Below are 15125 nucleotides of genomic sequence, written 5' to 3'. Positions count from 1 at the left end.
CCCGCTATTCAGAAACTTTGTCAAGACTAACTAATGACACGCCATAGCATCCCTCATTTCAGTTAGACACACAGTCTTGTAATTACCACTTGATCCTGTAATTCTCCTGGAAATGTCCAGCATACCTCTTTTGTAATCCACCTAGAACTGCAAGGTTAAGACAGAATAAACATCGCTAATGTAATGTAAAGACTAGTTCCTACTGTCTCACTTATAGGAAGACACCTTTAAATTGGAGGGCGGTCTAGAGGTAAGAGGAGGAGGAGTAAAAAGATATGCTAATAAGTTTTCCTATAAGAGATCTCGTGAGATGGGATTGACTACCCACTTGTTCAGGAACTGAGTGGGATTGTGCAAAAACAGTTATTATTGATGCCCAAAAGTTGAGGCAAATGGAGACCTCGGTTGTAGCACATCCACAGTGTCTGATGCAGCTTTGGGAGACATAAAGACTGATACTTTTGATGCCAAAAGACTGGGGTATAGATGTGCTTTAAAATACATCTCTCGTACAAGGCCTCATGGGTTCTTTTCTTTATTCAAAAACAGAGTTTATAACACGAGGCCTTACAGCAAGCACCAGTTGTGAGGGTCAGTCACAAATATGACCTTCCTGCACCGAGAACAATTCTTAAAATCACTGGGAGTTTTCAGTACTATTAGTGGTAAAATGGCCAAAACAAAATCAACAGCTCAAATTTTTTATTTTATTTTTTTAAAGAAAAGTCTTAGCTGGAATGCTCATTGAAAGAAAACTAATAGAAGCTGAAAAAAATAGAAGCACTAAAGGGAACAGAAAAAAACAAAAAGTTAAATTGTTTCTGTAGTACTCACATGAAGGAAAGTCACAAAAAGAAAACTTGCGCTTAAGAGAACACTGAAAAAATTATTCTCTCCGCTCCACGGAAGGATTTGATATTGTGCTGAATTTATCCAGACAGGGAGGAGGAAGTGAGTTCTGATTCCTACAAGGAGTAGACTGTATGCTCCATTGGGAAAGGGGCTAAACACTCAAGGGGATAGGGAAGAATCTTGGGCCGACACCAGGTTGCCTCCTCTAGTGAAAAGGCAGGGATATATCTTACTCAGTCCTTCCAAGCTGACAGTGAGTCCTGAGGACTTGCCATATGTTACAAGAGGATAAAAGAATGGTAGGTGTTGTAGGACGCATATACCATCTTTTGGTGAAAGACAATGACTACTGGTCTCACGAAACAGGTGGGCAAGAAGGCACACATGCATATGTGGTCAGGGCTGCCAAAGACTTCTGCAGTAGAAGCTTAGAATGCTGGGCAGCATTCACAATGGGATACTATCAGTACTCTTCTCCCTCCGTATTTGCAGTTTTCATATCTTCAGTTTCGATTATTCGCGATTTTTCAGCCGCTGACTCCGCCCCCCAAAAACATCATTAAACTTTTTTCCACATAGAGATTTTATTTTAACGCTAACTGCCAAAATGTGTTGGCAAATCCAGGTTGGAAAGTCTCCAGCAAAAAAAAAATTAGGGGGGATCTGAAACTGCCTGTGTGCTGAGAAAAGAAACAGCAAAATGTGCTCTTTTTAGCTATCACGAATGTTCCTTCCATCTGTGCAAACTTCCCTTTCAATGCTGACCTGCAATTGCACTTCCCACTTGTGGAAGGAGCTTTTTGCAGCTTTGAAGGAAGCTGCATTTCAACTGTCGTCTTTGCCAGTCATCGGCTTCAGGTTGATAATAAGATAAGAATCAGCTCTGCAGCTGCAGTGAAGGCAGACATGGTATTGTTCTGTATAGGCGAAGAATTACCAGACAGAAAGAAAAACATTCCTTTTGACTCTTAAATTCTGGCTTCATCCATGTCCCCTTCTCAAATGCATTGACTTGGTGCAGAACTTAGGACTCCCTGCATCCGATGCCTTCTCTTCTTCCTCAAAAACTGCAAATAACAGTTGATACATTATTCACAGTTTCAACAGAAAAAATGATGTCACTTTCCCCAAAACCACGAATAACATATTGCAAAGTTATTTGCGGGTTTTCCATATTCGCGCCTATAGCCGGAACGCATCCACCGCGAATACAGAGGGAGAAGTGTAGTATCACCCATATGTGGTAAAAATGTCCTGCTTGTCACAAGAATGGAAACAAAGGTACTTAAACATAAGAACATAAGAATTGCCATCTCCGAATCAGACCCTTGGTCCATCAAGTCCGGTGATCTGCACACGCGGAGGCCCAGCCAGGTGTACCCTGGCATAGTTTTAGTCCCCATATCACTGTATGCTTCTCAAGGGAGATGTGCATCTAATTTACCCTTACCCATATCACTCTATGCCACTCTTAAGGAGATGTGCATCTAGTTTACTCGTAAATCCTAGAATGGTGGATTCTGCAATTACTTCCTCTGGGAGAGCATTCCAGGTGTCCACCACTCGCTGTGTGAAACAGAACTTCCTGAAATTCGTCCTGGACCTGTCCCCCCTCAGCTTCAGTCTATGTCCTCTTGTCTGTGTCACACTGGACATTGTAAATAACTGCTTTCCCTACTCCATTTTGTCAAATCCTTTCAGTATTTTGAAAGTCTCGATCAGATCCCCTCGCAGTCTCCTCTTCTCAAGGGAGAACAACCCCAGTCTCCTAAGTCGTTCCTCGTAGTCCAGGTTCTCCATACCTTTCACTAGCTTCGTTGCTCGTCTCTGCACTCTCTCTAGCAGTTTTATATCCTTCTTTAGGTATAGAGACCAATGCTGGATGCAGTATTCCAGGTGCGGTCTGACCGTGGCTCTGTAGAGCGGTATTATAACTTTCTCTGATCTACTCGTAATTCCCTTCTTTATCATGCCTAGCATTCTATTTGCTTTCTTCGCTGCTGCCGCACATTGTGCCAACGGTTTCAGGGTCCTATCTATCAGTACACCCAGGTCCTTTTCCTGTTCGGTCTTTCCCAGAGTTATACCTGACATACTATACTTGTGATCTTTATTTTTTCTGCCTAAATGCATCACTTTGCATTTTTCCACATTAAAATTCATCTGCCATTTATCTGCCCACTTCTCCAATTGATTCAAGTCGCTCTGGAGTTCCTCGCTGTCCTTCTGCGATCTGATTGCCCGGCATAGCTTTGTGTCGTCTGCAAACTTGATGATTTCACTGGATGTTCCTTCTTCCAGGTCATTTATGAAAATATAAAATAAGATGGGTCCAAGTACTGAGCCCTGGGGTACACCGCTAGTCACTTTTTCCCATTCTGAGAACTTCCCATTTATGCCCACTCTCTGTTTACTGTTCTCTAGCCATTTGCCTATCCATCTTAGTATATCTCCCTCTATTCCATGGCCTTGTAATTTCCTGAGAAGTCTTACATGTGGAACGATCTTGAACTTCTCCCTTACTAGGAATTTGTTGAAGATCCTGAGGTCTGGTACTGAGGCAGATGGAACTACAATCAATAAATGCATGGATGAGGAGATGGTGTGAGGAAGAGGGGTTCCACTTCGTGAGAAACTGGACAACGTTTTGGGGCAAGAAAGCACAGTTACTTACCGTAACAGGTGTTATCCAGGGACAGCAGGCAGATATTCTTAACACATGGGTGACGTCACCGACGGAGCCCTCGGTACGGACCTTTTTAACTAGAAGTTTCTAGTTGGCCGCACCGCGCGTGCGCGAGTGCCTTCCCGCCCGACGGAGGAGTGCGTGGTCCCCAGTTAGGATAAGCCAGCTAAGAAGCCAACCCGGGGAGGTGGGTGGGACGTAAGAATATCTGCCTGCTGTCCCTGGATAACACCTGTTACGGTAAGTAACTGTGCTTTATCCCAGGACAAGCAGGCAGCATATTCTTAACACATGGGTGACCTCCAAGCTAACAAAGAGGGAGGTGGGATGGTTGGCCATTAGGAAAATAAATTTTGTAACACAGATTGGCCGAAGTGTCCATCCTGTCTGGAGAACGCATCCAGACAGTAGTGAGTAGTGAACGTGTGAACTGAGGACCAAGTGGCCGCCTTGCAGATTTCCTCGATGGGCGTGGAGCGGAGGAAAGCTACAGAAGCAGCCATAGCTCGGACTCTGTGGGCCGTGACAGTTCCTTCCAGTGAGAGACCGGCCCGAGCGTAGCAGAAAGCAATACAGGCAGCAAGCCAATTTGAAAGTGTCCGTTTGGAGACAGGACGACCCAAACGGTTGGGGTCGAAAGACAAAAAGAGCTGAGGGGCTGTTCGGTGAGCTCTGGTACGATCAAGATAGTAAGCAAGGGCACGCTTACAATCCAGCGTGTGCAACGCCTGTTCCCCAGGATGCGAGTGAGGCTTAGGGAAGAAGACGGGCAGCACAATGGACTGGTTGAGGTGAAAAGCTGAGACCACCTTGGGAAGGAATTTAGGGTGGGTACGCAGAACAACCTTGTCATGGTGAAAAACAGTGAAAGGTGGGTCGGCAACCAGTGCATGCAGTTCGCTAACCCTCCTGGCAGAGGTGATGGCAATTAGGAAAAGCACCTTCCAGGTAAGAAGCCTGAGTGAAGTTGTGGCAAGAGGCTCAAACGGAGGTTTCATGAGAGCTGAGAGAACCACATTCAGGTCCCAGACGACAGGAGGAGGCTTGAGAGGCGGTTTGATATTGAAGAGTCCTCTCATGAATCTGGAAACCAGAGGATGAGCCGTGAGGGGTTTTCCGAGAATAGGCTCATGAAACGCAGTAATGGCACTGAGGTGGACTCTGATGGAGGTAGTTTTGAGGCCAGCATTGGACAGTGAGAGCAAATATTCCAAGACAGTTTCCACCGCTAAGGAGGTGGGTTCCTGATGATGCCGGAGACACCAGGAGGAAAATCTGGTCCACTTCTGATGGTAACATTGGAGAGTGGCCGGTTTCCTGGAAGCGTCCAAAATGAGGCGGACCGGTTGAGATAGATTCTCCGGAGAGGTCAGCCCGAGAGAAACCAAGCTGTCAGGTGGAGCGAAGACAGATTGGGATGTAGTAGAGACTGATGCTGTTGCGTAAGTAGAGTAGGAAACACAGGAAGTAGAATGGGTTCCCTGGAGCTGAGCTGGAGCAGGAGTGAGAACCAGTGTTGGCGAGGCCACCGAGGTGCGATAAGAATCATGGTGGCGTGGTCTTTGCGGAGTTTGGACAAGGTCCGCAACATCAGAGGAAGTGGAGGGAAGGCATACAGGAACCGATCCCTCCAATCGAGCAGGAATGCATCCGGGGCCAGACGGTGAGGAGAGAAGAGTCTGGAGCAGAATTGGGGCAGCTGATGATTGTGAGGTGCTGCAAAGAGGTCCACCTGCGGAGTGCCCCATCGAGCAAAGATGGAGAGCAGAGTCGGAGGGTCCAACGTCCACTCGTGAGGTTGAAGGATGCGACTGAGATTGTCGGCCAGAGAGTTCTGTTCGCCCTGGATATAGACCGCCCTGAGAAAGAGATTGCGGTCCGTGGCCCAGGTCCAGATGCGCAGAGCCTCCAAACAAAGGGGGCGAGATCCGGTGCCGCCTTGCTTGTTTATGTAGTACATGGCGACTTGATTGTCTGTGCACAGGAGGAGGACTTGAGGGCAGAGAAGATGTTGGAAAGCCTTGAGGGCATAGAACATGGCTCTGAGTTCCAGGAAATTGATGTGATGACGACGCTCCTGTGGGGTCCAAAGTCCCTGGGTGCGTAGATCTCCTAGGTGAGCTCCCCACGCGTAGGGGGACGCATCTGTGGTGATGATCATAGAGTGGGGGGGCAGATGAAAAAGTAGACCCCTGGAAAGATTTGAGGAGTTCAACCACCATTGGAGAGATTGCTGAAGAGATGATGTCACAGAGATGGGATGAGAAAGAAGGTCCGTAGTCTGTGACCATTGGTTGGCGAGAGTCCACTGAGGCGTACGAAGGTGGAGACGTGCCAGAGGAAGGACATGCACCGTCGAGGCCATGTGACCCAGTAGGACCATCATCTGTCGGGCAGGAATGGAGGGGTGCATGAGTACCTGACGGCAGAGATGGAGCAGGGTCCGCTGTCGATCGGAGGGGAGAAAGGCCCTCATTAGCGTGGTGTCCAGAACTGCTCCAATGAATTGAAGTCGCTGGGTGGGAAGCAGGTGCGACTTGGGGTAGTTGATCTCGAACCCCAGGAGGTGGAGAAGAGAGATGGTGTGATGAGTGGCTTGTAGCACGAGTTGAGACGAAGGTGCTTTCACCAACCAATCGTCCAAGTAGGGGAACACCTGGAGGTTGTGAGACCTGAGGAAGGCCGCTACCACTATAAGGCACTTGGTGAAGACCCTGGGTGAGGAAGCTAGGCCGAACGGTAGCACCTTGTACTGATAGTGGTGGTGTAGTACCTGGAACCGTAGGTAGCGGCGAGAATTCTGATTGATGGAGATGTGAGTGTAGGCCTCTTTGAGGTCCAGGGAACATAGCCAGTCGTGTTGAGAAAGAAGAGGGTAAAGCGTGGCAAGGGAGAGCATTCTGAACTTCTCCTTGACCAGACACTTGTTGAGGTCCCTTAGATCGAGAATGGGACGGAGGTCTCCCGTCTTTTTGGGAACCAGGAAGTAGCGGGAGTAGAATCCCTGACCCCTTTGAGCTGGAGGTACTTCTTCGATGGCATTGAGAAGGAGGAGGGATTGAACCTCCCTCAGGAGGAGGGGGGTTTGAGATGAGTGTGAAGCAGACTCTACGGGAAGGTTGTCTGGAGGCAGAGTCTGGAAGTTGAGAGAATAGCCGTGGCGGATGATGTTGAGGACCCACTGGTCCGACGTGATGACTTCCCAACGGCTGGAGAAAATGGTGAGACGACCTCCGATGGGCTGTGGAAGAGGTTGCAAGGGTGGATGACTGGCTATGCCCTGGAGAGAAGAGTCAAAAGGGCTGAGATTGTTTAGCAGGCTGAGGAGGCTTAGAGGGTTGAGTGGCCTGAGATCGAGCCTGAGCATGATGTTGCTGTTGACGGGGTCGCCGAGATTGCTGGGGAGGCGGGTTGAGTGGTCTGGCTGAGAACCTCCGTTGATAAGATGTTTGAGGCCGATAGGGTCGGGCAGGCGGAGCCTTCTTTTTCGGCTTGATCAGGGTGTCCCACCTGGTCTCATGGGCAGAGAGTTTCTGGGTGGTGGAATCCAGGGACTCTCCAAAAAGTTCATCCCCGAGACAGGGGGCGTTGGCCAGACGATCCTGGTGGTTGATGTCCAGGTCGGAGACTCTGAGCCAGGCCAAGCGACGCATGGCTACGGCCATGGCAGAGGCCCGAGAGGTGAGCTCGAAGGAGTCGTATATCGAGCGGACCATATACTTGCGCATTTGGAGAAGGCCAGAGATGTGCTGTTGGAATAGCGGGACCTTGCGCTCAGGAAGGTACTTCTGGAGGGCAGACAGTTGTTGGACCAAATGTTTCAGATAGAAGGAAAAATGGAAGGAATAGTTGTTTGCCCTGTTAGCAAGCATGGCATTCTGGTAAAGCCTCTTGCCAAACTTGTCCATGGTCTTACCTTCTCTGCCAGGAGGGGTAGAGGCATAGACACTGGAGCCCTGAGTCTTTTTTAAGGTGGATTCGACCAGAAGGGACTCATGGGGCAATTGAGATTTGTCGAATCCCGGAATGGGAATGACACGGTAAAGGTTGTCCAGTTTACGGGGGGCTCCCGGTACCGTGAGGGGATTTTCCAAGTTTTTGTAGAACGTTTCCCGTAGGATGTCATGCACGGGAAGCTTGAGGAACTCCTTAGGAGGTTGCTCAAAGTCTAGAGCCTCTAGAAAGGCTTGAGACTTTTTTGAGTCAGATTCCAGAGGAAGGGACAGGGCAGCAGACATTTCTCTCAGAAATTTAGAAAATGAGGACTGCTCTGGTTTAGAGGTAGCATCGGGTGCCGATGGTTCCTCATCAGATGAGGAGGGATCCTCCTCGGTACCGAGAGGAGTTTCCTCCCATAAGTCAGGGTCCCTGACTTCTGGTGCATGTCGAGACACCGGGGTGGAGGGCGCGGTATGGCGAGTTTTGGACAAAGACTTTCCAGAGCGCACCGAAACGGTACCAGGGGAGGACGACCGGCGTCTATCTCGGTCCCGAGAAGAATGCCGTACCGCCTGGTGCCGAGGAGGATCCAATGTGGCCTGAGAATGAACCACCGGATCGCCCTGAAGTTGTTGGGCCGAAAGGATCGGCATGGATGTGTTCACCGGTACCGAAGGGGTGGACACCGGGGGCTCGGTGCGGGGCTCGGGCCGGTCTGGTACCGGAAGGAGCGGTGCCAGGATAGTGGGCAACAGTTGTTCAAGTTGTTTCTTCAACTGTTCTTGGAGTTGAGCCTTTAAGATGGCCGAGATACGGTCATCTAGGGGTGGCATCGGAACCGCTTTCTTTTTCTTCGGTTCCTTAGATGCCGCTCCACGCCCCGGCGATGAGGAGGCCGATGACGAGGCACTCACCGAGATCGGGGCGGAGCGTTTGCGGGACCGGTGCGATGCCGGTAGGGACGGTGTCGCCACCGTAGCTGGAGGGCGCTCGAGGGAAGAGGAAGGCTTCTTAGCCGGCTTACCTGGCGCCAGCGACGCCGATGCGGGGTCGGTCGGTGTCGAGGTCGACGGTGCCGATTTTTGAGGTACCGCCGTTGAAGGTGAGGAGTCCATCGCCGACTCGGTGCCGAAGAGGAGAGTTTGTTGAATTCTTCGGTTTTTAAGGGTTCTTTTTTGAAGAGTAGCACAGCGGGTGCAGGAGTCCGCCCGATGCTCCGGACCCAGACACTGCAAACACCAATTGTGTGGGTCAGTTATGGAGATCGGGCGTGCACACCGCTGGCACTTCTTAAAACCGACCTGCGGGGGCATGAAGGGGAAGATAGCCTCCGCAAAATCGAAGCCCGAGGCCTGTATACTGGCAACAGGCCCCGCCGGGGCAAAAACGAAAGAAAAAAGGGAAAAAGCAAAGTTTTTTTTTTTTTTTTTTTGCAAATCAAAGAAAAATAAACCCGAAGGTAAAGAAAGAAAAAATAAGGAAAAAAGCGCGAGCGGGAAGGCAAAAAAGTGGTTTCAACGGCCGTTGAAAAAACACACGCGTCTTCTTCGCTCCGCGGAAACGAAGAAACTGGGGACCACGCACTCCTCCGTCGGGCGGGAAGGCACTCGCGCACGCGCGGTGCGGCCAACTAGAAACTTCTAGTTAAAAAGGTCCGTACCGAGGGCTCCGTCGGTGACGTCACCCATGTGTTAAGAATATGCTGCCTGCTTGTCCTGGGATAACAAGCTCTTCAGGAGAGATGGACTACACCTGAGCACGGCAGGAACTAGACTTCTAGCAAATAACATCAGGAGAGGAATAGAGCAGGCTTTAAACTAAGAAGAAGGGGAAAGCCGACAGTCGACCAGGTGTCGATGATTCGGAAGAAGGTATCCCGAGAAGATACTGAGTGGGAAACATACTGGGAAGACACAACGGACAAACAACAAGAGTTGATGGAACGAGAGGATAATAAAAAGAACGTAGCACAGGGGGAAGACAAAACGGGCAAACAACAAGAGTTAACAGGTCAAGAAAAGGATGATAAGAAGACCGTAGCACAGGGAAAAAAAATGAAGACAAGAAAATACCAGGACTTAAATTGCATGTATACTAATGCAAGGAGCCTAAGGAACAATATGGGAGAATTAGAAGTCATGGCCAAAAAAGAGAACCTAGACATCATTGGGGTCTCTGAAACATGGTAGAATGAAGAAAACAAATGGGGCACAGTATTGCTGGGGTACAAGCTCTATCGCAAAGACAGGTCAGATCAGAAAGGAGGAGGAATAGCCCTATACATAAAGGATAACATACACTCGACCAGAGTGGACACAGTGGCGACAACCAACACATTGGGATCACTATGGGTTAAAATGGTGAGATCCTAGCAAGGACAGTGGCAGAACGCGACTTGGGGGGTGATCATTAGCGAAGACATGAAGTCTGCCAATCAAGTGGAGAAAGCTTCATTCAGGGCCAGACAAATCATGGGCTGTATCCGTAGAAGTTTCATCAGCTGTAAGCCTGAGGTGATAATGCCGCTGTACAGATCCATGGTAAGACCCCCATCTGGAATACTGTGTACACTTCTGGAGACTGCATTACCAGAAAGATGTGCTGAGAGTTGAGTCGGTTCAGCGTATGGCCACCAGGATGGTCGCAGGACTCAAGGACCTTCCATATGAGGAACGGCTGGGCAAGTTACAGCTATACTCACTTGAGGAACGCAGAGAGAGAGGAGACATGATCGAGACATTCAAATATGTCACGGGCTGTATCGAGGCAGATCTCTTTTTTCTTAAAGGACTCACAGCAACCAGAGGGCATCCGTTGATTATCAGGGGAGGGAAATTCCATGGCAACACCAGAAAATATTTCTTCACCGATAGGGTGGTTGATCGCTGGAATAATCTTCCGCAACAGGTAATTGAGGCCAGCAGCGTGCCAGACTTTAAAAAAAGATGGGATTGGCAAGTGGGATCACTTCATGGGCGTAGTTAGGGGGTGGGTCATTAGTGTGGGCAGACTTTTTCTGCCATCATTTTTCTATGTTTCTATGAGATAAAGATGGGCCTGTACTATCGTCCACCTGGGCAAATCGAAGTAAATGACAAAGAAATGGAAGCCGAGATGAGGCGGGAATGCAAAAACAGTAACACCATTGTTATGGAAGACTTCAACTATCCCGGGATAGACTGGAGTCTTGGAAACTCAAAATGCGCTAAGGAAACCGGATTCCTGGGGACTATACAGGACTGCTTCATGGAGCAGCTTGTCAAAGAACCGACGAGAGGGAATGCCACTCTGGACCTAGCCCTCAATGGGCTAAGAGGACCTGCAAAGGAAGTGGAAGTAGTGGGATCGTTAGGAAACAGCGATCACAATATGATCCAGTTCAAAGTTGAAGTAGGAATATCGAAGGGGAAGAGAACTACAGTGACAACTTTCAACTTCAAGAAAGGAAACTACAAAGCGATGAGAGAAATGGTAAGAAAGAAACTTAGGAACAGCTCAAAGAAATCGCAGACTGTTGAGCAAGCCTGGTCTTTATTCAAGGACACGGTGAATGAAGTGCAAAATCTGTATATTCCCAGATTTAGAAAAGGATGCAAAAAGAACTGAACAAAAGACCCGGCGTGGATAACTAAAGAAGTGAAGAAAGCGATAGGAGATAAGAAAAGATCATTCCAGATGTGGAAAAAGGACAAAAATGGGGAAAACTGGAAGGAGCACAGGAAGCATCAAAAGGAATGTCACCACGTGGTTAGAAGAGCAAAAAGAGAATACGAAGAGAAGCTAGCCAGGGACGCACGAAATTTCAAACCATTCTTCAGATATGTTAAAGGGAAGGAGCCGGCAAGGGAAGAGGTGGGACCGCTGGATGAGGGAGATAGGAAGGGAGTGGTTAAGGAGGAAAAAGAAGTGGCAGATAGACTAAGCATGTTCTTTTCGTCAGTATTTACAAGAAAGGACACATCCAACGTGACGGAACCTGAAAAGATCTTCAAAGGAGATCAAGCAGAAAAATTAACATCCATGGAGGTAAGCCTTGAAGACGTGCATAAGCAGATAGATATATTAAAAACTGACAAATCTCTGAGCCTGGACGGAATCCACCCTAGAGTATTGAAAGAACTAAAGGAGGAAATAGCTGAACTACTACAGCAGGTTTGTAATTATCCCTGAAAACAGGCATGATCCCAGAGGATTGGAAGATAGCTAATGTTACATCCATCTTTAAAAAAGGATCGAGAGGTGACCCGGGAACTACAGACTGGTAAGTCTGACTTCGGTTCCGGGGAAGATGGCGGAAGCGCTGATAAAAGACAGCATTGATGAGCAACTAGAAAGGCATAAACTGGTGAAAACAAGCCAATATGGATTCTGCAAGGGAAGATCATGCCTAACGAACTTATTGCACTTCTTTGAAGGAATTAACAAACAAATGGACAAAGGGAACCCCATTGAAATCATATACTTGGATTTTCAAAAAGCCTTTGACAAGGTACCCCATGAACGCCTACTACGTAAACTGAAGAACCATGGGGTGGAAGGAGATGTACATAGATGGATCAAAAATTGGTTGGTGGGAAGAAAGCAAAGGGTAGGAGTAAAGGGCCACTACTTAGACTGGAGAAGGGTTACGAGTGGAGTTCCGCAGGGGTCAGTGCTCGGACTGCTGCTGTTCAATGTATTTATAAATGATCTAGAAACAGGGACGAAGTGCTAAGTTATAAAATTTGCAGACGACACCAAACTATTTAGTGGAGTTAGGACTAAAGAGGACTGCGAAGATTTACAAAGGGACCTGAACAAACTGGGAGAGTAGGCGAATTAATGGCAGATGAACTTTAACGTGGAGAAATGTAAAGTCTTGCATATAGGAAACAGAAACCCGATGTACAGCTATACGATGGGAGGGCTGGTAATGGGTGAATGTAGCCTAGAGAAGGACTTAGGGGTACTGGTGGACAAAACAATGAAGCCATCGGCACAGTGCACAGCGGCCTCTAAGAAGGCGAACAGAATGCTAGGTATTATCAAGAAAGGTATTACATCCAGAACGAAGGAAGTTATCCTGCCATTGTATCAGGCAATGGTGCGCTTGCATCTGGAGTACTGCATCCAATATTGGTTGCCGTACCTTAAGAAGGATATGGCGATACTCGAGAGGGTACAGAAAAGAGCGACGAGATTGATAAAAGGTATGGAAAACCTTTCATATGCTGAAAGACTATAGAAACTGGGGCTCTTTTCTCTAGAGAAGCGGAGGCTTAGAGGAGACATAATAGAGACTTACAAGATCATGAAGGGCACAGAGAAAGTGGAGAGGCACAGATTCTTCAAACTTTTGAATACTACAAGAACGAGAGGGCATTCAGAAAAGTTAAGAGGGGACAGATTCAGAACCAATGTTAGGAAGTTCTTCTTCACCCAAAGGGTGGTGGACACCTGGAATGTGCTTCCAGAGGGTGTGATAGGTCAGAGTACGGTATTGGAGTTCAAGAAGGGATTAGATGATTTCCTGAAGGAAAAGAGGATAGAGGGGTATAGAGGATTACTATACAGGTCCTGGACCTGATGGGCCGCCGCGTGAGCGAACAGCTGGGTGTGATGGACCTCTGGTCTGAACCAGCAGAGGCACTGCTTATGTTCTTTTTTTTAATTGAAATTTATTAATGTATCCAAACAAGTATACAGGATATGGGAATTTACACAAAAAATATAGAAATATTATTTCTTAATACAACTTAAATCAGTCATAGAAAATCAGAAATCCCATCAAGCCCACATCATTGAGGAGAAAGAATTATATTACATAACAACATAAAATTTGTAATCAATAAGGGATAACACCCTTAATTTTATAGAGGCATTTAACTATTTAAACTCCTATTTTCATTGAAATTATCATAACCAAGAAAGGAAATTCTACCCCAACTTACAAAAAAGGGGGGTTATTAAGAATGTTCAAGAAAATACTCTAATTGAATAGGATCAAAAAATACGTAATCCTTATCCTGAAAAGTTATCAAACACTTACACGGAAATTTCAGAAAAAATGTGGCACCGGATTCCACTACCTTAGATTTCAAAGCTAAGAAAGCATTTCGTCTAAGTTTGGTTACTCTTGCCACATCTGGAAATATTTGGATTCTAGCCCCACAAAACATTGCCTGTTTATTTTTAAAATATAGTTTCATTATCAGTACCTTATCACTCTCATTTATACATGAAACTAAGAGGGTAGACCTGGTTTGTATTGTATCTTGTGAGTCTTCAAGAAATTCTGTCAAATTCATATCAATAGAAGCCAATTGGTCTGGTCTTTGTTCCACTGTAATTTTTTGTTTCTTAGGTATATAATAGAGTTTAGAAATAGGTACTGATTCAGAGTTAGTTAACCCCAAAACCTCTCTGAAATACTTATGAAAAAGAATCTCAGGAGAGCTCAAACGTGTTTCAGGAAAATTAATCAGTCACAAGTTTCTTGCCTTTGTAGCATTTTCCATTATTTCTAGTTTAACATGTAAAGAATGTGAATCCTTTATTGCTGACATGGAAGATGCTTGTAGGTTAGAAACTTGCTTCTCTATCTCAATTGTGCGTTCATCCAAAACTTTAATATTAGAATCAACATTCACTAGTTTTCCTACCACCTCCTTTGAAAAATCCTGAGACTGAATCATGACTAATTTCAACATTTTCTCCATTCTAATATTAATTTGCCACAAGTCTTTTAGAGTCGTTTCCTGTTTATTTTCTTCAGAGCCTTCCAGATCCTCAACCATTGGTATGATTTGAGGCATTTTTTCATAGGATACTACATGGGCAGTCTGGGGCACTGAGGCTTCCTTAGAAGCACTAGTACCAACTTCGGGTGCCAGTTGAACAGGATTTAAAGGAGGGAAAGGAGGAGTTCTTTCAGGAGAGCTGAGGCTCCTGAAAATTGTTCTGATCTCTTAGTCTGTTTAATATTAACCTCCATAGATGTCAAATGTTTATCCATTGGGCCTGAAGATACAGGAGTTGAGACTTTAACTTTTACTTTACGTTTCCCCATTAGAAGAAAATTTTTACAATATCATTATACAGACATAAATCAAAGGAGAAACCACTCACTAACCTCGCTCCAACTGTCTCCAAGTGGCTCCAAGGAGCCTGGCGTGCCCCTTAGGGCACGCCCCTTTGGCCACGCCCTGTGGCCGCGTGCCACAGAGGCTGCAGCGTTTTTAAGTCAGATGGCAGGGGCCTCGCTGATGGTATAGGTGCCCCTCTCAGTGCCTGCCCGATTTGCAGCACTGTTTGGACCTTTAAAACGCTGAGAAGACAGGGATGCAGCAGGTATTAGGCATGAAAAGCCCCTCTCTCCAAATATAGACACCTCAGAAATATGCTCTCTCTCCCATCTAAGCCACAGAAGCTGCAGCGTTTTTAATTCAGATGGCAGGGGCCTCGCTGATGGTATAGGTGCCCCTCTCAGTGCCTGCCTGATTTGCAGCACTGTTTGGACCTTTAAAACGCTGAGAAGACAGGGAAGCAGCAGGTATTAAGCATGAAAAGCCCCTCTCTCCAACTGCAGACACCTCAGAAATATGCTCTCTCTCCCCGGCACTGCTTATGTTCTTATGAAAACACATGGGTGCTTTGATTTTAAATTTGG

The 15125-nt window shown here is 46.9% G+C and overlaps 1 protein-coding gene across 2 annotated transcripts in view; it reads right to left on the bottom strand.

Moving 5' to 3' along the window:
- AMFR (autocrine motility factor receptor) overlaps positions 1-15125 on the bottom strand; it is a 705232-nt gene that overhangs the window by 267375 nt on the left and 422732 nt on the right. The window lies entirely within an intron of this gene.

Source organism: Geotrypetes seraphini, chromosome 4 (assembly GCF_902459505.1).
Source record: "Geotrypetes seraphini chromosome 4, aGeoSer1.1, whole genome shotgun sequence".
NCBI classification, from domain to species: domain Eukaryota; kingdom Metazoa; phylum Chordata; class Amphibia; order Gymnophiona; family Dermophiidae; genus Geotrypetes; species Geotrypetes seraphini.
The sequence above is the reverse complement of the archived record's forward strand: the minus strand, read 5'-3'. Positions and strand labels throughout refer to the sequence as shown.